Source organism: Oryx dammah, unplaced genomic scaffold (assembly GCF_014754425.2).
Source record: "Oryx dammah isolate SB20612 unplaced genomic scaffold, SCBI_Odam_1.1 HiC_scaffold_6, whole genome shotgun sequence".
NCBI classification, from domain to species: domain Eukaryota; kingdom Metazoa; phylum Chordata; class Mammalia; order Artiodactyla; family Bovidae; genus Oryx; species Oryx dammah.
Window position 1 is genome coordinate 42864200 of NW_024070190.1, and position 24591 is coordinate 42888790.

General features: G+C 40.0%; 2 long non-coding RNA genes across 3 annotated transcripts in view; one reads left to right on the forward strand and one right to left on the reverse strand.

The window, feature by feature from the left end:
• The window catches only part of LOC120865241, a 40823-nt gene extending 27536 nt beyond the window's left edge, over window positions 1-13287 (forward strand). The window contains exon 4 of one of the 2 annotated variants that reach the window (XR_005721341.1): window positions 12935-13287. This is a non-coding gene — a long non-coding RNA (uncharacterized LOC120865241). Of the gene's footprint in view, window positions 1-1541; window positions 1948-12934 lie in introns of those variants that run through there. The other variant, XR_005721340.1, reaches the window with a different exon arrangement.
• The window catches only part of LOC120865243, a 60646-nt gene that overhangs the window by 21910 nt on the left and 14145 nt on the right, over window positions 1-24591 (reverse strand). The window lies entirely within an intron of this gene.

Genomic DNA, 24591 nt, shown 5'->3' on the forward strand with positions numbered 1-24591 from the left:
TTTCCCAGTCCAAGACTTTTTAGATAGCATTTGTCCTTCCTATTAACATTTTTTTGACCCATACTGCAGCTTCTACACTGAACATATCACTTTCCTCTGAGAACTGCATGTCCTTACACAGCCTTACAGGAGAACTGTGAACTTCTATCACTTTCTTGAGTGACAAAGGACCAAGTGGGCCGAGAACCAGATAAGACTCCCATGCACTTGCTCGTTCTCCACCACCCCTCACTGAACATGAGACATAAAGGCACACCCTTTATTGTAAATGTCAAACTGGGCTTGATTTCCAGGCTCTCAGTCCCGTAATTCCCAGGACCCATTATTATGGCATTTCTGTTTTCATCGATTGTCATCTTTTTATATAATTCTGTTAGCTTCTGCCAAAAAGAAACATTTCGAGGAAGGATTCTTATAGGGAAAAACTGAAAAATAATAATGATGCTGAGTGAAAACACTGTATTCCTTTTCATAGAGAGAGCTTATCAAGTATTCATGATATTTCAGAACCACATTTGGAGAAGTTGCTGAAACTTAATCGCGCTTCCAGATAAAGTCAGCACAGCATTTATACAATTATTACCTAGCATTTCCTCACAAACTAATAAACAGTATTTCAGCTAAAACTTGAGCTTTATTCTACAAAGAACCTAAAAATTCTTACAAGGAAGCATTCCTTATCCATCAGAAGTTGGTACAGAGAAAGGAAAATTCAAAGCAGCAAATATGGGCAGTGCCTTTCCATCACCAACAGAGTAAGAAGATCCCAGCCCAAGAGCATGGGTCTCTAGAGCATGTGGCAAATATGTCCCTAGAGAGAGAGGAATCCATTAGGATGCCATGGCTTTGAATCAGTCATTTACACCTGCCAACTTGTTCCCCTGGTTCTGAACCAAGATTCATTTGGTAACCAGTTCACTGGTTACAATTCTTATTCACATATACTTATCTCTACATCTCATCAACTCAATGGACATGAGTTTCAGCAAATGGCAAGAGATAGTGAAGGACAGGGAAACCTGGCGTGCTGCAGTCCATGGGGTCTCTACAAGTTGGATACGACTGAACAACATCTCCATCTATGCCGACGGGGAGAAAATACAGCAGTCAATGTAACTATCAGCTTGATAGATACATTTCTTATTGTAAAGTTGGCATTCTGCTGTAAACAGCTTTTAAATTCATGTGAATACTGTCAGTGAGCACATTCTGAAGTCATATAATTCTCAGTTGCACATACGGAGGTAGAAGTTCCATTTCTGGAACATGAGGCTAGATGGAGACAGTCATTTCTCATCCCATATATTTGCGTATAAAATACAGCCACTCCCATATATACTTTCACAATGCCTTCCCCACCCTACAGGAAAAAGAACTCATGCTTGTAGGAGATGACAGTGAGTCTAACACTGTCCTCAGAGAAATAAAGTTCCTTACACAGGTTCACCCAGCCAGTAATAGAGGTGAGAATAAAATTCAGGTCTGACAGATGTACTTTGATGTACTTTGACCTAACCTCTTCACTTACTTTCTATAACTAGCAACTCAGGCCCTGAAGAGAAGAAGCAAATAAAAGTCCCCTGGCTGCCAGAGAATAAACACTGGTCCTGTTAGCTATTTCTTCTAAGCAACTCTAAACCCAAGGTCTCACCCAAGAAGTGATACTCTTACCTCTATGGATGTTTGGAGAAACCTTTTCTGATCGTTTAGCTATATACATAATGTTTTGGATTCTGATTTAAAAATGAACACTATGACCAACCCAATAAATACTAATATCAATTCAAGGCAGTGTGTGCAGTGGTGATGAATTCTAGGGAGCAGGATTTGTTGAGAAAGGTTTGCATACTAGGAGAGCATACAGAGGAGAAAGCAGTCTTCTTAGGATAGAAAAAAGAAAACAAGAAGGCAAAGCAGAAAGAAAAACAAAAGGTCTCTGTGTTTTATGTGCACACACGTGCATATTCTATAAGTATATGAAATAATTTGCAAATATAAAAATTTTAAAATAAAATGTACACTATTAACACAAGACATGTGTTCATAGTGAACTTAATTTCTTGAACATTCCTTATCAGGGAACTGGAAAAGCAAGGAGAAACAACAGTTATTTTAGCAGTTACATAACTGTCCTCCATTGTCTATTCATATCTCGTTATTTGGCCTTCCTACAGAATTAGTTCATAGAAGGCAGTGGCACCTCACTCCAGTACTTTTGCCTGGAGAGTCCCGTGGACGGAGGAGCCTGGTAGGCTGCAGTCCATGGGGTCGCTAAGAGTCGGACACAACTAAGTGAAATCATTTTCACTTTTCACTTTCATGCACTGGAGAAGGAAATGGCAACCCACTCCAGTACTCTTGCCTGGAGAATCCCAGGGACGGGGGAGCCTGGTGGGCTGCTGTCTATGGGGTCGCACAGAGTCGGACATGACTGAAGCGACTTAGCAGCAGCAGCAGCACAGAATTAGTTATGAGTCCAGTTCCAGTGATCTCATTGTGTTAATTGACCACATCACATTTAATTGTTTACAAGCACACATTTATATTATTTACCTAAAACTAATCTGAAAAAGGTCTTAAATCTATTTAACTGGAGCTGGTAGGAGGGAGAGTACTCCTAACTAATTATAAGCTTAGTGATGCACAGATGAAATATTCTGGATTTTGACCATGCATATTAGGTATTAGGTTTACTCCAGTCAGCCCTCTGTATCTGCAGGTTCTGAATCCACAGACTGTGCATCCTCAGATTCAACCAATTGCAGATGGAAAATATTCAGGAAAAAAAATTCCAGAAAGTTCCAGAAAACTAAAGTTGAATTTGCCATGCCAGCAATTATGTTGCTTAAGTAACATAACATTTACATTGTCTTTACAACTATTTACATAGCATTTACATTGTATTAGGTATTATAAGTAATCCAGAGATAATTTAAAGTATACAAGAGGACGTGCATATACTATACCATTTTATATAAGGGACTTGAGTACTGTCGGATTTTAGTATCTATGGGGTCCTGGTAACAGTCCCGTAGCCATAACAAGGGATGGCTGTATTTCAATGTCATTTTGGAGATTATTTCTTCATCTTAAAAAATAATAGGTATCAAATGTCATTTATTAAATCATTGTGATTTAGTGAGATCATCTTTCCATCTCCCAATAAACTCTTTGCTTAAACTAGTTCAAATATTAGAACCTTTTCTTAAAAAAAAAAAAAAGATCACTTAAGATTGAAATAACATAACTAAACCAGGGATTCATTTCAGTGTTTAGCATACCTCCTCACTTCCAATAAATTCTCCCTAAATCTAACTCAGTTCTTTCCCAAAATGTCCTCTACAAGCAACATGACACTAGATCACCTTCCTCAGTCTGGATTTTTCATCCCTGTAACGCTTGCTTTGAATCTACATTCTTTTCCCATTCTCCCAGGCCTCCAGCTTTCCTCTAGGCCAGTATTTCTATTAAGAAACTAGTCTCCTCCGTGTTACTGACAGCAGCATTTCAGTTGCCAGGATTGTTTCTTTTGAACAGAAGACCCAAAGGGTGCTTCCCTCATTTTAGCCCCAGTGTTTCTATGATTCAACCCCCAAATCATTTTTTCAGAATTCCTTCAGAAATGAAACACTCATTAAAAACAAAAAGAAACAGAAAAGAGCTATTTCAAAAAGAGGGCTAAGCTTCAAAAAAAAACGGTAAACAGAGACTTCCCTGGTGGTCCAGTGGTTAAGACGCCATGCTTCCTCTACAGGGGGCACAGGTTCAGTCCCTGGTCAGTGAACTAAGATTCCACATGCAGTGCTGTGCGGCCAAAAGATATCAATAAATAAATAGAAGAAGAGAGTGAATCATTTTCTTCCCTGGATGCTATTTTGAATGGAAACAGGAAGATGAGCTAAATGACCTCTTGATGATCCCCCGGCCTTGTGATTCTGTGATATCTTAGCTTCCGGCACTTCATCTCCTCGGAACACTAAAATCTAATCTGCCCTAAAACATGGGAGTGTTTAACAGATGAAAACCTTTTAATGGAAGAAAGAGTCTGCCTGTTTCCTTGGAAGTAATTTCCTTAATAATTGCTTACATTTATATTCAAGGCAGCCCATACTGAATCATTAAACCCAAAGAAAGTCATAAAAGAAAAATTAGCAGACATACTATGTAATGATATGCAATTTATTTCTTGACTTTTCCCTTTGTTTCTCTGCATGAGAAACATTTATTCCTATAAATGGTTAAAGGATTCATGAACTCTACTCGGCTAAACCTAAAAATCATCCTTGACACCACAGCAATGGTTTCAGTTTAAACAAGAGAGCTTTGTGAACATCTCTGGACATTTTACTTCCACGGCTACCTTCTGAGCAGCGTTGCCACAGAGCAAATTACATCTGACAAGGCTATTTGGTGAAGATTAGCAGCAGTTAGATTAAGCAGTCCTTGAGCCTGCCATTTAATCCACCACTAGTGGTTTTATGCACTAAGCCAATGATGCTACTTGGAAGCACAACAATTAGGTTATTAGTTTTTGTTACTTTGTAAGCAGCTATTTTTGAACTAGTAGAAAACTTTGAAAATAATTCCTACCGATGAATAGTTAAAAACAGACCTCTTCCAATATCAGATGGATGACCTGGTTGACTCTAGATTCAGATGCCACTGTTATTATTACATGATTATGAATAACAATGATTATGGTAAGACCATTCCATTAAGTACCAGAGCTGAGCTTCCTGTACATTACAGCAGTTTCCCACTAGCTATCTATTTTACACATGGTAGTGTATATACGTCAATCCTAATCTCCCAATAATAAAATAGCATAAATAAGCTACAGGAACTGAAGGAGAAGACATCAAAATTCGACTCTGGTGGGACTCGAAACCACAACCTTTGAATAACCACACCCAGGCGGGCAAGAAGTCCAATGTACTATCCATTGTGCCACAGAGAGAACTAAAATGGCCTGGAATGGGTGAATTTAATTCAGATGACCATTATATCTACTACTGTGGGCAGGAATCCCTCAGAAGAAATGGAGTAGCCATCATGGTCAACAAAAGAGTCTGAAATGCAGTACTTGGATACAATCTCAAAAACAACAGAATGATCTCTGTTCATTTCCAAGGCAAACCATTCTATAACATGGTAATCGAAGTCTATGCCCCAACCAGTAATGCTTAAGAAGCTGAAGTTGAATGGTTCTATGAAGACTTACAAGACCTGTTAGAACTAACACCCAAAAAAGATGCCCTTTCATTATAGGGGACTGGAATGCAAAAGTAGGAAATCAAGAAATAACTGGAGTAACAGGCAAATTTGGCCTTGGAGTACAGAATGAAGCAGGGCAAAGGCTAATAGAGTTTTTCCAAGAGAACGCACTGGTCATAGCAAACACCCTCTTCCAACAACACAACAAGAGACTCTACACGTGGACATCTCCAGATTGCCAACACCAAAATCATATTAATTATATTCTTTGCGGCCAAAGATGGAAAAGCTCTATACAGTCAGCAAAAATAAGACTGGGAGCAGACTGTGACTCAGATCATGAACTCGTTATTGCCAAATTCAGACTTAAATTGAAGAAAGTAGGGAAAACCACTAGACCATTCAGGTATGACCTAAATCAAATCGCTTCTGATTATACAGTGGAAGTGAGAAATAGATTAAGGGACTAGATCTGACAGACAGAGTGCCTGATGAACTATGGACGGAGGTTTGTGGTTCATGACATTGTACAGGAGACAGGGATCAAGACCATCCCCAAGAAAAAGAAATACAAAAAAGCAAAATGGCTGTCTGAGGAGGCCTTACAAATAGCTGTGAAGAGAAATGAAAAGCAAAGGAGAAAAGAAAAGATATACCCATTTGAATGGAGAGTTCCAAAGAATAGCAAGGAGAGATAAGAAAGCCTTCCTCAGTGATCAATGCAAAGAAATAGAGGAAAACAATGGAATGGGAAAGACGAGAGATCTCTTCAAGAAAATTAGAGATACCAAGGGAACATTTCATGCAAAGATGGGCTTGATAAAGGACAGAAATGGTATGGACCTAACAGAAGCAGAAGATATACAAAGAGGTGGCAAGAATACACAGAAGAACTGTACAAAAAAGATCTTCATAACCCAGATAATCACAATGGTGTGATCACTCACCTAAAGCCAGACATCATGGAATGTGAAGTCAAGTGGGCCTTAGAAAGCATCACTATGAACAAAGCTAGTGGAGGTGATGGAATTCCAGTTGAGCTATTTCAAATCCTAAAAGATGATGCTGTGAAAGTGCTGCACTCAATGTGCCAGCAAATTTGGAAAACTCAGCAGTGGCCACAGGACTGGAAAAGGTCACTTTTCATTCCAATTCCAAAGAAAGGCAATGCCAAAGAATGCTCAAACTACCGCACAATTGTACTCATCTCACACGTTAGTAATGTTCCAAATTCTCCAAGCCAGGCTTCAGCAGTATGTGAACCGTGAACTTCCAGATGTTCAAGCTGGTTTTAGCAAAGGCAGAGGAACCAGAGATCAAATTGCCAACATCTGCTGGATCACTGAAAAAGCAAGAGAGTTCCAGGAAAACATCTATTTCTGCTTTATTGACTATGCCAAAGCCTTTGACAGTGTGGATCACAATAAACTGTGAAAATTCTGAACGAGATGGGAATACCAGAACACCTGACCTGCCTCTTGGGAAATCTGTATGCATGTCAGGAAGCAACAGTTAGAACTGGACATGGAACAACAGACTAGTTCCAAATAGGGAAAGGAGTAGGTCAAGGCTGTATATGGTCACCCTGATTATTTAACTTATATGCAGAGTACATCATGAGAAACGCTGGGCTGGATGAAGCACAAGCTGGAATCAAGATTGCTGGGAGAAATATCAATAACCTCAGATATGCAGATGACACCACCCTTATGGCAGAAAGTGAAGAACTAAAGAGCCTCTTGATGAAAGTGAAAGAGGAGAGAGAAAAAGCTGGCTTAAAGCTCAACATTCAGAAAACGAAGATGATGGCATCTGGTCCCATCACTTCAGGGTAAATAGATGGGGAAACGGTGGAAACAGTGGCAGACTTTATTGTTTGGGGCTCCAAAATCACTGCAGATGATGACTGCAGCCATGAAATTAAAAGACGATTACTCCTTGGGAGAAAAGTAATGACCAACCTAGACAGCATATTAAAAAGCAGAGACATTAACTTTGTCAGCAAAAGTCAGTCTAGTCAAGGCTATGGTTTTTCCAGTGGTCATGTATGGATATGAGAGTTGGACTATAAAGAAAGCTGAACACCAAAGAATTGATGCTTTTGAACTGTGGTGTTGGAGGAGACTTGAGAGTCCCTTGGACTGCAAGGAAATCCAACCAGTCCATCCTAAAGGAGATCAGTCCTGGGTGTTCATTGGAAGGACTGATGTTGAAGCTGAAACTCCAATACTTTGACCATCTGATGAGAACAGCTGACTCATTTGAAAAGACCCTGATGCTGGGAAGGATTGAAGGCAGGAGGAGAAGGGGATGACAGAGGATGAGATAGTTGGATTGCATCACCGATTCAGTGAACTTGAGTTTGGGTAAACTCCGGGAGTTGGTGATGGACAAGGAGGCCTGGCGTGTTGTGGTCCATGGGGTCGCAAAGAGTCAGACACGACTGAGCGACTGAACTGAACTAAACTGAAGCTACAGGAATATATTTACAGCACAGGGGGAATTATACTCATTATGTTGTAATATTCCATAATGGAGTATAATCTGCAAAGATACTGAATCAGTATGCTGTACACTTGAAACTAATACAATATTGTAAATTAAATATACTTCAATTGAAAAAGAGAGAGCAAAGGACAAAAAAGACTGTTCTGTAAAAACTAGCTACCCTGAGCTAATCTCTGAACGGGCTTTACAAGATTTTCATTGACTCATCACAACAGTTCTTTGAAGTTTTACCAAAATAAAAAATTCTTCATATATTCTGGGAATTTTTTTTTTTTTTTTGGATATTGACTTTGTGTGTCCATGAATATTTTTACAATGATTTATTCAGCAGTTGACAGATTAATTTTTGTGTTGCTTGGTCCAACTGCAGTTTGGATGATACAGAATGAACAGAGACAACCACAGCATTAATCTTGAACTGTAAAAGCCCTATTTGTATTGTGACACAAATGTAAACGTAAAGCAAGCAGAAAATAAAACCCTAAGTAAGCTCTTTTCTGAGCTTAGTATTGTTAGCAAATATTTAACTCGTTGCTCGGTAGCTTTTCTATTTTGTGTGCTATCAGTGCAAAAAGAATTATACTAGGGTCAAAAAGATTAAAAACTTTACAGTAAATTACTTTTATCAAAATTTTACTAGTTTCTAGGGTAAATGTGCAGCACTAAACTTAATTACCAAGATCCATGAAATGTAGAATTAATATTCAATAGGGGTCTGAATTGTATTGATTAGCATATATTTTATACAATGCACTAAAAGAAAAATATGTTATCATTAATAGTTGTTGTCTGTTGAATAAATTCTTATCTTGTGGATGGAATAGTGGGTTTATATACCTAAAGAGGATAGCATTTGGTTGTGCCAAATACAAGCTGTGTTTACCACTCACATCAACTAAACCACACTGTACCTGAAACTAGGCAGCATCTTCTATGCAATGAGCATGACCGGACTAACAAAACCTATGAATTTTCTTTATTATAGCACTAAGACAAAGATTGTTATTAACTATAAGAGGCAAAGGATCACTGATCACAATGACATTCTGCTAAATGACAGACCACAATCCATAGCCTTGAGTGATCCCTCTGCCAGATAACACCTAGAAACCACACTGAGATTTGGTTTCCAGGTGGTGGTTTTACCTAGTTGGCCTTAGACATGTCAATCAAGCACTTGTCTCAGTTTGCCAATTCCCTCCTTGCTGACATCAGAACTGAGATGGCTAAAAATGTGTGAAGTCCTGTAGCCTACTCTCCAGGGCTTTCACCTTGGGATGGCAGGAGAGCTTATAAGGTCTCTATTACTCCATTTCCACAGCCCCTAAGACTACAGCTGAAAAGTGACCCAAACAAGGTACATTAAGGCGATTGTCTAACAAATGGTTAGTAAACAACTCTAGCACTAAAGACTCCCAAGGTTAAGGGGGACCTTAAAGGTCATGAATGACTATTTTATACTCTTCTGATGACTCAAGTGACATTCAAAAACCACTGATGATAGGAATCTCTTGGCTTCCCAGCTTCAGGCAGTTCTAGTTGATACTCATCAAATTTCCCCTTACTGGTCCTAGATGTAACCGTTGGCACTAGTGAAATGTTTACTTCCCCTCCAATACCCTGACAAGCTCCTTTCTAATGCTTCCTCATTCTCTTGGGTTTCCTTCCTTCAGTGCCCTAGTCATTTTCCTCTGCACACATTCCAGTTTTGTTTTGAGAAACAAAACTGAGAGTCCTTCACAGCAAGGAGATCAAACCAGTCAATCTTAAGGGAAATCAACCCTGAATACTCATTGGAAGGACTGATGCTGAAGCTGAAACTCCAGTACTTTGGCCATGTTATGCGAACAGCTGACTCACTGGAAAAAAATCCCTGATGCTGGGAAAGATTGAGGGCAGAAGAAGAGGGCATCAGAGGATGAGATAGATGGCTGGCTGGCATGACCAATGCAATGGACATGAACTTGGGCAAACTTCGGGAGATGGTGAGGGACAGAGAGGCCTGGAGTGCTGCAGTCCATGGGGTCGCAAAGAGTTGGACATGACTGGGAAACTGAACAACAACAAATATGGGGTATAATCTCATCCACACAGGATAAAACACAATTAGCAATAGCTTTATTCCAAGAACTGCCTTCCTATTAATACTGAATTTGCTTTTGTGGCACTTATATCTGAGTGACACGTGACATCCCTAAGTGAAATTCCTAAGTGACACTTAAAATTCCTAAGGGCTTCCCTGGTGGCTCAGACAGTAAAGAATTCACCTAGAATGCAGGAGACCAGGGTTCAATCCCTGGGTCAGAAAGATCGCCTGGAGAAGGGAATGGCTACCCACTCCAGTATTCCTGCCTGGAGAATTCCATGGATAGAGGAGCCTGGCAGGCTATGGTCCATGGGCTCACAAAGAGTCAGACATGACTGAAGTCACACACACACACACGCACACACACACACACACACACACACACACACACCTAGCAGGCTATGGTCCATGGGCTCACAAAGAGTCAGACATGACTGAAGTCACACACACACACACACACACACACACACCCGTGGTCCTCACATATCTAAGCCAAACCATAGGTACCCCCCATCCTGTATCTGCATAGTTGGGTTTTTGCCTTCCTGTTCTGGCCCCCTATAGTGGACATCACGTTTATTTCCATTAACGTTACCTCATTAAATTTGTTCCATCCCACCAACTTGAAACTTTTTTTTCCACTTGGAATGGGGAATATATTCTAATTCTGTCATCTTATTAAGTGAAAGCTTAACTCATGTCACTGGCAAATCTGACAAGTTTAGTTTGTATTTGCTATACACATACACAGTCGTGTCTGACTCTTTGTGTCCCATGCATTGTAGGCCACTAGGCTCCACTGTCCATGGAATTCTCCAGGCAAGAACACTGGAGTGAGTAGCTATTCCTTTCTCCTCCCTGGGTCTCCTGTACTGCAGGTGAATTCTTTACCATCTCAGCCACCAAGGAAGCCTCATATTTTTTTCTAAGTGTTGACCATACTGGGACCAGGCACCTCACCATCAGACCACCCTTCCAGGCAGACACCGTTCACTCACTCCTATCCTCTGTGTGGGGCTACTCGACAGATTGCCAACATCCTTGACTTCCAGTTCCTATCTCCTCATCTTAGCCACAAGGAAGCTGTGTGATGCATTGGCAAATATCCTGCAGAAAACCCAAATATACTTAATTATCCCAGTTGGCCAGTTCAGTCACCCTTTCACAGGAAGAAAGGATGAACAGCTACATGACCTGTTCCTTGGTGAAGCTTCTGGAGCCCAGCTGGGAGCCTCACCAGAATTGATTTTAGGCTCACTGATAACCACCTACCTCCCCCTTTTGGTTTTTTTTCACCCATTTTATTTATTTATTTATTTTTACTTTATTTTGCTTTACAGTACTGCATTGGTTTTGCCATACATTGACATGAATCAGCCACGGGTGTACATGAGTTACTTCCCCCTTTTGAAAATCAGGTCTACATGTGCTGGCCCTGTGCTCTGTCTACCTCTCCTGCTCAGCACCTCAAAGACGGACGGACAGCAATGGTTTAGCAGCTTTCATCCGCGGCAAGGATATCGGCTTACTCAGTGTCCTTAGAACCTACTACAGTAACTAGAACTTCAGAGGCATCCTATTTTTAGGAATCTAAACACTCAAAATTTGGTGTTTTGGTTGTTCTATTCATGCTTTAAAACTCTGAAATAAGAATCTTATACATATATATGTATATGTATACGTCTGAAGATAAATTCATTTTACACTGCATTAGAATCCTGAACTGACCAAAACAACACTCCTCCATCCGACCACATGCCACACCTGCTGAACACCCTTCTGAGTTTCCTTCTTGTGGCTGTAGATGGTATTTTCTGGAAATTCACCTGGAGACATAATGGGGCACTAGTTTTCCTGCTGGGACTCAGATGGAGCCAAATTTGAATTGTTTGGTGCGAAGGAGGGAGAGCAAAAGTGTGAGGGCATGAAGGAACCTGAGAAGGTGATTCGGGATATGGAGGAAGAGAAAGGGAGAGGGGTCTCCAGCTCAGTCCCTTGAGGCCCCCCCTTTCTGTGCCCCCACAACTGGAGTCCCTCTGTTCCCTCCTTTTCCCCTCTAGGGCCGAATTCTCTTAGAACCTGGCCCCTCTTCTACTAGCATAATCTAACCTGCACCTCTCCCTTCATCAGCCCCTGAAATTTAAGCCAGAAGGACAAGAGAATTTCAGGAGAAACAGCTTCTAAAGACAAAGCAGTAGATGATGACGGCCAAATCTCACATTTCAGTAAAACCCTGGCCACTGAGATAATTCGAAAGAATTATAGGAATGCCAACATTATTTCTTTGCCCCAAGATTGCCATCATTTCTAAGGGATGCAGAAAAAGTGGGACAAAGTTCCCACCAGTGACAACCCTTGAAGGCATCTAGAATACATTCTCTTACATTCTCTTTTCTCATCTTTTCCCTCTTAGCGACAGTAGTCTATCATTTCCATTTCAAAGTCACAGACAAAGAAAACAGAAATCTTACAAGTCTGTCCTCTTTCTCATCCATCCACATAACCATCCCCTCTAAGCTGCGGGTTCATCTTTTACTGGAACATTCTGCTCCTTGAACTTATAAAGCAGACAAAGAACAACATGTGTATCCTGAGTTTTTTTTTAATTGACCTCAGATCATTTGGGGGTTTTCTTTTGTATTGATTACTCCCTTGCCTGCACGACTCATCACCTGAATTTTCCCCAATCCAGTTCTTAGCATTCCAGCCTCCCATCACTAGTTGTTCCCTTCTCAGAGGAACTGACTTCCCTAATCAGCACATCTGAAGCTATGACACCACGTTGCTCCCTCTCCTCTTACCATGCTTTATTTTTCTTAAAAGCCTGACTGCAGCCTAGAATTAAAGATGTGCTTTATTTGTTTTCTTTCTCCCCTACTTCTATCAGCCCTATAAGAACAAGGATGTGCTTTGGTCCACATCTGTGTCCCAGGGCCTGGAACACTGCTGCTATATGCGAGTTTCTCAGTAAACAGATGCTTAATGAACAAAGCAATAAACGGATTATTTAAAGTAGAGATGCAGAGACACTGGAAAGAATGTCATATAAAAACCACATCAGAATGATGTGCAACTGTATATGGTAGAAACTGCTTGTTTTAAAGTGACTTTTGTTTTGTTTTTTAGATAACATAATCGGACCTTCTCTGTTTACCTGAAAGCCATCTCATAGACAAGTTAAAAATGTGGAAAGGTAAAATTTTAAAGAAATTACTCATAATCCTAATACTGTAAAAACTGACATTAAGAGATTTGGAGTTTGTTTAGAATTTTTGCAACCTTTTCAATCTTTTCAAGATATTTTCCCTTCGAAATTTTTATGCTATAGAGTTCTTCTAATCTGTTCCCTGAATTTTTAAAAATCTGTTCTCATAAATTTGCCATATTTCTCTGATTTTTTTCAGAATTTTTATCCCCATCAGTTTTTAAACTCTTATTTCTATTGTTCTCTAAGATTCTTATTATTTCCTGAGTTAGAACTTGATGTGTTTTTTTTTTTAATATCAGCTCCCCCATTCATTCTCTCAAATCTTTGAACAATGAAATTGCCAAGAAGGTACATCAGTGACCTATCTGATGCCCTGAGTTTAGCTGAAAATGAATGCCAGGACAGTTCGTTAGAGACCACCATCTGTACATATTTCATAAAACATTCATTTCATTTAGTCTTAAAACATTATTCTACCATTGTGGATATACTGTAAGAATTAAGGTAATGGAAAAATACTGAAAAGAGACTTCCTAATAAATTTATATTCATTCATTCAACAATTACTGAGGCCCTATTATGTACCAAACACTGTCTGAAGCACCTGATACACCAAAATGGAAGCAAAGAATATACCACTTAGGAAAAGCACACCAACTAATTCTTATTCAATATTTATTGAACACCTACAATGTGCAGGCACTATGCTAGGCATATAAGCATGGAAATATCATATCAATGATCAGACACACTTGGGTTTAAATCTCAATTACATTCTAGCTTATAAACTGCTGAATAATTTACCCAGAAACTGGGAACAAAAACACACACTTAAAGGACTACTATTAGGCTTGAGAAATTAAATCATCCAAGATACTGGTGATACAAAGATGAGCAAAATAAATTCCCTTTTCTCTAGATACTTGAAGTCTAGTAGATAATATACATAAAACATAACCATCTTGATATTTTTTATTTGTTGAACAAAGTCAAATCTAATACAGGACAAATGTGTTACTGTCATACAATTCTTTCCTACAGAATGGTGAGTTTCTTTATACGCCTCCTAAGATAGTGTCTTCTGAGTAATGGAATATTCAACAAATGTTACATGGATGAACAAACAGATGTTTTATAAGTGGCTTTTCCACAGTATCATCCAAAAGTCATGAAATTTTCTCTTAAGAATATCCACTTCCAAAAACCCTCTTTTAGTATTAAATTCTCCTTTAAGAGTTAGAAATGAACGTACATTACTTTCTGCTTATAAGGTAGGATTACAAAAGATACTGTCCCTAATTTTTCAAGCTTTACATCGAGATGGTTGAAGGACCCAGGGGTACTTTAAGTTATATCTCCCATGTGAAAATCACAAGCTGATTTTTGGTCTTCAAATCAGTGAAGCTTCTTTTGTCTAGAAATAAGGATCAACTTGGCAACTTTGGAAATGTTTGCACATTTTCCTCCATACACACTGACTTTGTGAAAAAAGACGGAAGGAGCCGGGGTTGCAGGTTTCTGGAACACCGAAAGCTAAAAGTATAAACAGTGACTAACATGTTAGTCATAATAAGCAGCTGTTCCTTAACAGGACAAGAAAAAACAGGTTTAAAATTCCACAGGAACATCAGTATAGACAAAATGCAGAACTTTTTATCAGCCAAGAGGGACTCTAAACTGTGTGACCATAAAAGAGCGTGTGATGTAAAGATTTGGGGGGAGATTATACAGCTATCCTTAAAGTCATTTTAATTAGCTTTTCATTAAGCTTTCCTTACTAAAAGTGAGGCAGACAAATGATTTTCCAAGGTCTTAACTTTCTAGCAGGTTTGAGACTTTGCTTATTTTCCATGTGTCCCCTAGAGGGCAGCGGTGGCCCAAAACACCGGAAAGGATTTTCTCTCTCAGCCTCTGGTGATAACCTCCACTCCAGTCTCTTAATCATCTTTCACTGATCTACCTGCTGTATGCAAGCTGGCAGTGGTATGTTTATTTCTGAATACCTAACTAGTAAAATCATTAAATACTACAAAAGAACACTGCATGAAGTATACCTTTACAGAGACTGAAAGTACATTATATGAAGACACACACACACACACACACACCCTAGTTGGTCCTTTTTATGCATTGTTCATGCATTTTTGGAGTAGAGAAGGGCATGAGACAGTTGGAGGGAAAATAAAATGGGCCAAGGCAAAGAAATCAAAGTTTTTTCTTTCAGCTGGTTTGAAACAGTCCAGAGTTATTTCTGAATGCCTATCCATCCATTCATCCATTCATTTAGGAGTCACCTATTAGGTGCTACATTTGGCAGTGTGTGGAACAAAGAAACTCCTATAAGGAGCTTATAATTAAGAAAGTGATGCTCAATCACATTATCCAGAGAAGGACAACACAGGCATATACCCAGCTAGCAGCAATGTGCCATAAGAATCTGCTTCTCTGACACATGGACTTCTTTTGAAGGCCCATGCGTATGAACACCTTGCCTGGTCCAACAGAGCCCATAACTTTCTATTTAAAAGGTGATGACCAACCACAGGAAGCTACCTAAATGGGAAAGGAGAGCCTGAGTGTGTGTTTTTCTAATGCTGAGGTTTTCTTTTTTAGTTAATGCTGCTTGTTTAAATATTTTATTCTGCTCATAGACATTTTTATGCAAAGGGTGCAGCTTTCAAAAGAGCCTTTTTGCAAGACTGCCCTAAAAGCCTCTTGTCATGCTTGTGAATTTATCTTCTGGAAGACAAAAATCTTTTTTTTTAATTGTATTCGGATTATTTGCTAATTAAACCTCTCTATTCACTTTCATTTTATAAAACTGGGAGCAAGATGCAAAACCTCAAGTGTGTGAAGAAAAAGATTAACAAATGCCAGAATTGTAATTCAGTAAATATTTGCTGAGCCATTTGGATTTTTTTGTATGGAGCAGTGGGTAACAAAAACCGTCTACCTGTATGACAATGAGTGGCTGAGGACATTCCTGCCATTCAAGCCAAATAGTGTGGTTTCTGTGGTTGCTTGTTTACACAGGCTGCTTTGGCTGAAAACTACATGTATTTGCAATACTTTCTGGGGGACTTCTGCCATCACATTTGTATCCATGGTCTGCACTACAATCAAAGACCTTGAGACATTAGAAAATAGATTTCCAATCCTAACGATATGCCTGATGGTCTAACTAGCCATTTAAGATGGTCCAATCCTAGATAAGGAATGATGTATTTGTTTAAATACACAGAAACTGGTGGGCAGTTTAAGTGATACTGCCCTGCAGGGGTTAAGTAACAGAATCATAGTCTTGTCAGTATACAGGTTATGTTCAGGATGCCAGGACCAAGCCAGGAAGGGGACAAAATTGTTACAAATGGACCAAAAACCATAGTGTTTTTTAAATTATTTCTATTTGGCCATAATGGACCAAGCCAACTGTTATTTCCAGGGCTACAAAGAATAATATTAAATCTGTATCAAAGGACAGATAAGCATCTAAGTATTTGTCAAGTGGAAAGCTTCCTTAGAACAAAACAGAAAATTAGGATTGCAAAAGACCTAGACATTTACACTAGATATTTTATGAGGGGAAAAAAATACACTATATAATTTGCTTCTTCCTGAGGATGTGGAAATTTCCCCTGAAGGGTAGAAAACAATGTTTGTAGAAAGAGTATGTTTAAAAGCCAGTTTGGCCTCCTGATTTTATTTTGCATTTGTGGATTGAGATAAGCCTATGAAATTATGAAATGTCTGCTGTTAAATGTTAATCATTCTTCTATCCCCTACCACTTCTGTGTTCTTATATTTAAAAGGAAAATATAACCATTACACATATTTTGATACATTATCTGTTATAGAAAAGTGCCTCTTTTTCTGTTGAGAAAGGGTTATTTTGAAGGTCAGAGATAGACAGGTGATTTTAATATCAGTTCCAACAAGAGCTGCAGAGATCACTAACTGCATATAATTCATCAGCAGATGTTTTCAACCATGTGGCTCATTTTGAAAGTTTCTACTCAGGACAGTCCTAGCAGTGGGTCTCAGGTAGAGAAAAAAAATGGCCACCTCCTTTAAAAATATAAACAACCATTACATTTAATAGCACTGTCATAACATGAATAACCTATCTGACTTATAATTTATAGCTTTATTAAAAGCACTTCCGGGGGTTATGAACTGGGAGATTGGGCTTGACATATATATACCACTGATACATATAAAATAGATAACTAATAAGACTTCTATATATATAGCTCAGGGAACTCAGTGCTCCGTGGTAACCTAAATGGGAAGGAAATACCCCAAAAAAGAGGGGATATATGTATACATACAGCTGATTTACTTTGCTATACAGTAAAAAACTAACATAATATTATAAAGCAACTATACTCCAATAAAAATTATAAATACAGGCTCCACCATCTGGCTCTCACCACTGTGGCCGTGATGAAGACCGCATCTTCCCAAGGCAGTAATAATAATTTCAAAGGTATTCGAGGTGGAGAGGTGGGGGTAAGCTAAGCTTCCAGCCCTTCCCAGGAGGCCACAGAACATGCAGCCCCACCCACTGTAGTCACTGCCAGTTGTTCATGACTTGGGCTGCGACCGCCCATAAATAAGAAAGTGTCTGATGGATGATGGGGACGTGATCCAAAACACTAACATCATTTAAAGCTCTCTCATGAATATTTCCAGTTTGAATATTTGGTCTAACTAAATAGTTCAGACTCAGAAAGATTCTATGAATATGACTTTCAGAAAAAAAGCAGTCCTGCATTTGATGCAATATGTTATGTTACACACGCAGATAATTAAGTTTCCTGTTCTCTAAGCAGGGTACTTTGTCCTCTGAACAGCTTATTTACCACCGGTGAAAGTCACGTGCCTGACTGTAGACATCAGACTCTGTTTGGATTACTTACATAAACATACTATTTGATTAAATTCAGCACCATAATCAATAGGGGGTTCTGGTATCTCATTAATTACATTCTATGGAAACTGTTTGGATGCATCATTTAATTAGATTTCTCACATACTACTTATCTGAGTAGAGGAAATGTCATCATAGTTTTTTTACACATGGTAATGAAATCACTGGTACATTACCAAGATTAAATCATGAAAGAGTATCTATCCTTCTGTTCTCCTTTCTGCTAAAATTACCCAAGCTTTTTACAGGACCCTACCTGTGATGGGCAGGATATGCAGAATTTCAAAGCTTTCCACAACACTTACCAATCTCCCTGTCAGAAAAAAATCAGTATTTCCAGTCTGTTCCCAAGTAAGATGGTAGGTGTTGCAAGAGGGCATCAGAGGGCAGACACACTGAAACCATATTCACAGAAAACTAGTCAATCTAATCACAGTAGGACCACAGCCTTGTCTAACTCAATGAAACCAAGCCATGCCTGTGGGGCAACGCAAGACGGGTGGGTCACGGTGGAGAGATCTGACAGAATGTGGTCCACTGGAGAAGGGAATGGCAAGCCACTTCAGTATTCTTGCCTTGAGAACCCCATGAACAGTATGAAAAGGCAAAATGATAGGATACTGAAAGAGGAACTCCCCAGGTCATAGGTGCCCAATATGCTACTGGAGATCAGTGGAGAAATAACTCCAGAAAGAATAAAGAGACAGAGCCAAAGCAAAAACAATACCCAATTGTGGATGTGACTGGTGATAGAAGCAAGATCCGATGCTGTAAAGAGCAATATTGCATAGGAACCTGGAATGTCAGGTCCATGAATCAAGGCAAATTGGAAGTGGTCAAACAGATGGCAAGGGCAAACATCAACATTCTAGGAATCAGCGAACTAAAATGGACTGGAATGGGTGAATTTAACTCAGATGACCATTATATCTACTACTGCGGGCAGGAATCCCTCAGAACAAATGGAGTAGCCATCATGGTCAACAAGAGTCTGAAATGCAGTACTTGGATGCAATCTCAAAAACGACAGAATGATCTCTGTTCGTCTCCAAGGCAAGCCATTCAATATCACAGTTATCCAAGTCTATGCCCCAACCAGTAATGCTGAAGAAACTGAAGTTAAACGGTTTTATGAAGACCTACAAGGCCTTTTAGAACTAACACCCGAAAAAGATGTCCTTTTCATTATAGGGGACTGGAATGCAAAAGTAGGAAGTCAAGAAACACTTGGAGTAACAGGCAAATTTGGCCTTGGAATGCGGAATGAAGCAGGGCAAAGACTAATAGAGTTTTGCCAAGAAAATGCACTGGTCATAGCAAACACCCTCTTCCAACAACACAAGAGAATACTCTACACATGGACATCACCAGGTGGTCAACACCAAAATCACATTGATTATATTCTTTGCAGCCAAAGATGGAGAAGCTCTATACAGTCAACAAAAACAAGACCACGAGCTGACTGTGGCTCAGATCATGAACTCCTTATTACCAAATTAAGACTCAAATTGAAGAAAGTAGGGAAAACCACTAGACCATTCAGGTATGACCTAAATCAAATCCCTTATGATTATACAGTGGAAGTGAGAAATAGATTTAAGGGCCTAGATCTGATAGATAGAGTGCCTGATGAACTATGGAATGAGGTTCGTGACATTGTCCAGCAGACAGGGATCAAGACCATCCCCATGGAAAAGAAAATGCAAAAAAGCAAAATGGCTGTCTGGGGAGGCCTTACAAATAGCTGTGAAAAGAAGAGAGGTGAAAAGAAAAGATATAAGCATCTGAATGCAGAGTTCCAAAGAATAGCAAGGAGATAAGAAAGCCTTCTTCAGCGATCAATGCAAAGAAATAGAGGAAAACAACAGAATGGGAAAGATTAGAGATCTCTTTAAGAAAATTAGAGATACCAAGGGAACATTTCATGCAAAGATGGGCTTGATAAAGGATAGAAATGGTATGGACCTAACAGAAGCAGAAGATATTAAGAAGAGGTGGCAAGAATACACAGAAGAACTGTACAAAGAAGATCTTCACGACCCAGATAATCATGATGATGTGATCACTAATCTAGAGCCAGACATCTTGGAATGTAAAGTCAAGTGGGCCTTAGAAAGCATCACTACCAAAAAGCTAGTGGAAGTGGTGGAATTCCAGTTGAGCTGTTTCAAATTCTGAAAGATGATGCTGTGAAAGTGCTACACTCAATATGCCAGCAAATTTGGAAAACTCAGCAGTGGCCACGGGACTGGAAAAGGTCAGTTTTCATTCCAATCCCAAACAAAGGCAATGCAAAAGAATGCTCAAACTACCGCACAATTGCCCTCATCTCACAGGCTAGTAAAGTGATGCTCAAAATTCTCCAAGCCAGGCTTCAGCAATACGTGAACCGTGAACTTCCTGATGTTCAAGCTGGTTTTAGAAAAGGCAGAGGAACCAGAGATCAAATTGCCAACATCTGCTGGATCATCGAAAAAGCAAGAGAGTTCCAGGAAAACATCTATTTCTGCTTTATTGACTATGCCAAAGCCCTTGACTGTGTGGATCACAATAAACTGTGGAAAATTCTGAAAGAGATGCGACTACCAGACCACCTAACCCGCCTCTTGAGAAATCTGTATGCAGGTCAGGAAGCAACAGTTAGAACTGGACATGGGACAACAGACTGGTTCCAAATAGGAAAAGGAGTACGTCAAGGCTGTATATTGTCACCATGCTTATTTAACTTATATGCAGAGTACATCATGAGAAATGCTTGCCTGGAAGAAACACAAGCTGGAATCAAGATTGCCAGGAGAAATATCAATAACCTCAGATATGCAGATGACACCACCCTTATGGCAGAAAGTGAAGAGGAACTAAAAAGCCTCTTGATGAAAGTGAAAGAGGAGAGTGAAAAAGTTGGCTTAAAGCTCAACATTCAGAAAACAAAGATCATGGCATCTGGTCCCATCACTTCATGGGAAATAGATGGGGAAACTGGAAACAGTGGCAGACTTTATTGTTTTGGGCTCCAAAATCACTGCAGATGGTGACTGCAGCCATGAAATTAAAAGACGCTTACTCCTCGGAAGAAAAGTTATGACCAACCTACATAGCATATTCAAAAGCAGAGACATTACTTTGCCGACTAAGGTCCGTCTAGTCAAGGCTATGGTTTTTCCTGTGGTCATGTATGGATGTGAGAGTTGGACTGTGAAGAAAGCTGAGCACCGAAGAATTGATGCTTTTGAAGTGTGGTGTTGGAGAAGACTCTTGAGAGTCCCTTGGACTGCAGGGAGATCCAACCAGTCCATTCTGAAGGAGATCAACCCTGGGATTTCTTTGGAAGGAATGATGCTGAAGCTCCAGTACTTTGGCCACCTCATGCAAAGAGTTGACTCATTGGAAAAGACTCTGATGCTGGGAGGGATTGGGGGCAGGAGGAAAAGGGGATGACAGAGGATGAGATGGCTGGATAGCATCACGGACTCGATGGACGTGAGTCTGAGTGAACTCCAGGAGATGACGATGGACAGGGAGGCCTGGCGTGCTGTGATTCATAGGGTTGCAGAGTCGGACACAACTGAGCGACTGAACTGAATTGAATCGTTACAGCATTTTAGAATCTAATAGCTAATTCTTAGAACATTAACAACATCTATCTTTATTTTGTATTCAGTATGTACAGTGAATGTGTTCAGTGTTCCACTTACATGATCTTAATATTCAGAGAAACACACTGAGGTTTCTGTCCATTATATAGTTGGAGAAAATGAGGCAGAGGTCACACAAATGGTAAAGCTGGAGCTAGAACTGAAATCCAGATCTGACTCATACTGAGACCCATCAAGTCTAATCCACTTATTTCACAGATGCAGAAACGACAAGGCCAGAAAGGTAATCTGTCTTTCCAAAGGGCACACAGCTGGATAGTGGCAGACAAAACTAGGATTCAGGTTTCTACCTGTTACCTTTATTGCCAGGAGCCATCACTATAGGCCTGAGCTACTCAGCTTTTGATCTTGTTTGATTCCTATTGTGGCACAGAGCAGCCAGGTTCAGACATGTAAGCAATATCCGTTAGCACTGCTGCCTATGATGTGTAGAGCAATCACATTTTTAATGGACTCTGTCTGAGTCCTTCCTTGTTTACATAGCTGTTAAAGAGGTCTGGAGTTAACGTATTGCTCACTTAAAGTCAGCATTTGGCACGGTTCCTCCAGTGGTAGAGCTGGACGTCTGTGGATTTCACATTTTCCTATATCCCAGGAAACTTTTCCTAGAGAAAGTCATACCGTAGCGCCCTGTTCCAGGACTGAGAACCCTGACTGCTTCACAAAGAGCCTTCAACTCTGAACAGCACAGATCTGGACAGGTCTTTTCCTTGCTTTAAATACTCAGATGGAATTTCGATCACGAAAGAGTGTTAAATTTTATCATTTGTCTTATCTGCATCTATTAGATATGGTTTGCTATTCTACTAATGTAGGTTACATTATTGAGTTTTTAAATAGTAAACCAACCTTGCATTCCTGATCATTTGGTCTTGATGTATCATCCTTTGTTAAGTTGCTGGATTTGCTAATACTTCATTCAGGATATATGGGTCTATGCTCACGACATCTTTGTCATGTTTTATCATATTATGCTGGCCTGACCTTGGTCCAAGTGTGGTCACATAGATATTTACATACATTAAAATTCATTGAACTTAGGATGTTAAGACTTCTTGCTGCATGTTAATTGTACTTCACTTAAGTACAGTTTTTTAAAACTGTTCAGATGGCTTTAGCTTGTCCTCAAGCCATGCTGATGAGAATGGCCTTCAAGGCTTCTGACTGCTTGGACAGGCAGGTAACCTTCGTTACTGCACCTTGCACCATGGCTGCATAAGACTACGCTTAGTTACTCTAAACTAGCATATTCCTTAACACTGTCAGAATTTTGCTAACGTTCTTTGCTAAGCACAGAAGGACTCCTCCAGACTGCTCTTTCTCTACCTGGGAGAATTCCTTTCATCTTTCAATGCTTAACACAAATGCCATTCCTTGTAGGACACTTGCTAGAAAATTCTGACCCCTCCATAGTCACTGAAAGATGTTGATCCCTTCTCTATGCTGCTGTTGTGCTAGGCACACAACATTCTAACACAAAAAAACAATCCTGTGAGTGAGTGTTTGTCTCCTCCATTAGGCTAAGTGCTTTTCTGAGTCTCTTATCTTTGGGTACCTAGGGCCTAACAATCAACAGGAATACTTGGCAAACACTGAAAAAATGAATGCTTCCTTCAATACAAAGTTGGGGGAAGGGAAAGCATAGAACATGGTAAAGTTGTTACCATTTTACAAAACCAATAATCAAATCAATGTATGTCCCCTCCAAAACAATTTTGGGAGAAATGGAAAAGATCTGCTATAATTATGTCAATGTATTGTTACATTAAAAATTAATTCAATAGAATTTCCCTGGTAGTCACTATATAAGACTCCCTTCTCCCACTGAAGGGGGCCCAGGGTTCAGTTCGTGGCAGGGATCCCTGGTTGGGAAGCTAAGATCTCAGATGCCATGCAGCATGGTCCCCCAAAAAATTTAGCTCAAAACTTGGAGGCTTAAAACAACTGTCTCACTTCTTTGCTCCCAGTGCTTCAGGTTAGGCAGGGCTCTGTGGAGACCTCTGCATGTTTGGGGGGTTGTCCAGCTGGTGATGGAGAATCCACTTCCAAGATGGCTTCATTCACCTGGCTGGCAATATGCTGCTGGCTGTCAGCTGAGAGCTTAGCTGACGCTGTCTTCTAGGGCCTAGCTATTTATCCGTGGGAACTCTCCACATGGCTAGGTTAGGATTCTTTTAAGAATGGCAGTCCCAGTGTAGTCCAACCTTGTACACTGTAAGTACTTTCCTTCTAAGTACACAAGCAGAAGCTGCCAAAGTTTTTTAAGACTTGGGCCCAGAACAGGTACAGCTTCTCTTCAACCACATTCTATTGGCTAATACAGGTCACAAAGCCAGCCTTTTCCAGGAGGGACCTCCCCTAGGCAGATAGAGAAGTGTGGTTCATTGGGGACCACCAAACTAACATGCTACTACCGTGAAGATGTTACCACACTAATTTTAAAAATGAAGTCACTTTTATTATAAATTCCTACTCTTTCCTGTTGATGGTCGATCTTGAGTTTTTGTTTTTTTTTAATTTAGAAGTTTGTATCTACACAATCTTTTAATCCAGTTATGCTGCAGTTCAGTTCAGTCGCTCAGTCATGTCCGACTCTTTGCAACCCCATAAATCACAGCACACCAGGCCTCCCTGTCCATCACCAACTCCTGGAGTTCACTCAGACTCACGTCCATTGAGTCCGTGATGCCATCCAGCCTCTCATCCTCTGTCATCCCCTTTTCCTCCTGCCCCCAATCCCTCCCAGCATCAGAATCTTTTCCAATGAGTCAACTCTTCGCATGAGGTGGCCAAAGTATTGGAGTTTCAGCTTTAGCATCATTCTTTCCAAAGAACACCCAGGACTGATCTCCTTTAGAATGGACTGGTTGGATCTCCTTGCAGTCCAAGGGACTCTCAAGAGTCTTCTCCAACACCACACTTCAAAAGCATCAATTCTTCGGTGCTCAGCTTTCTTCACAGTCCAACTCTCACATCCATACATGACCAC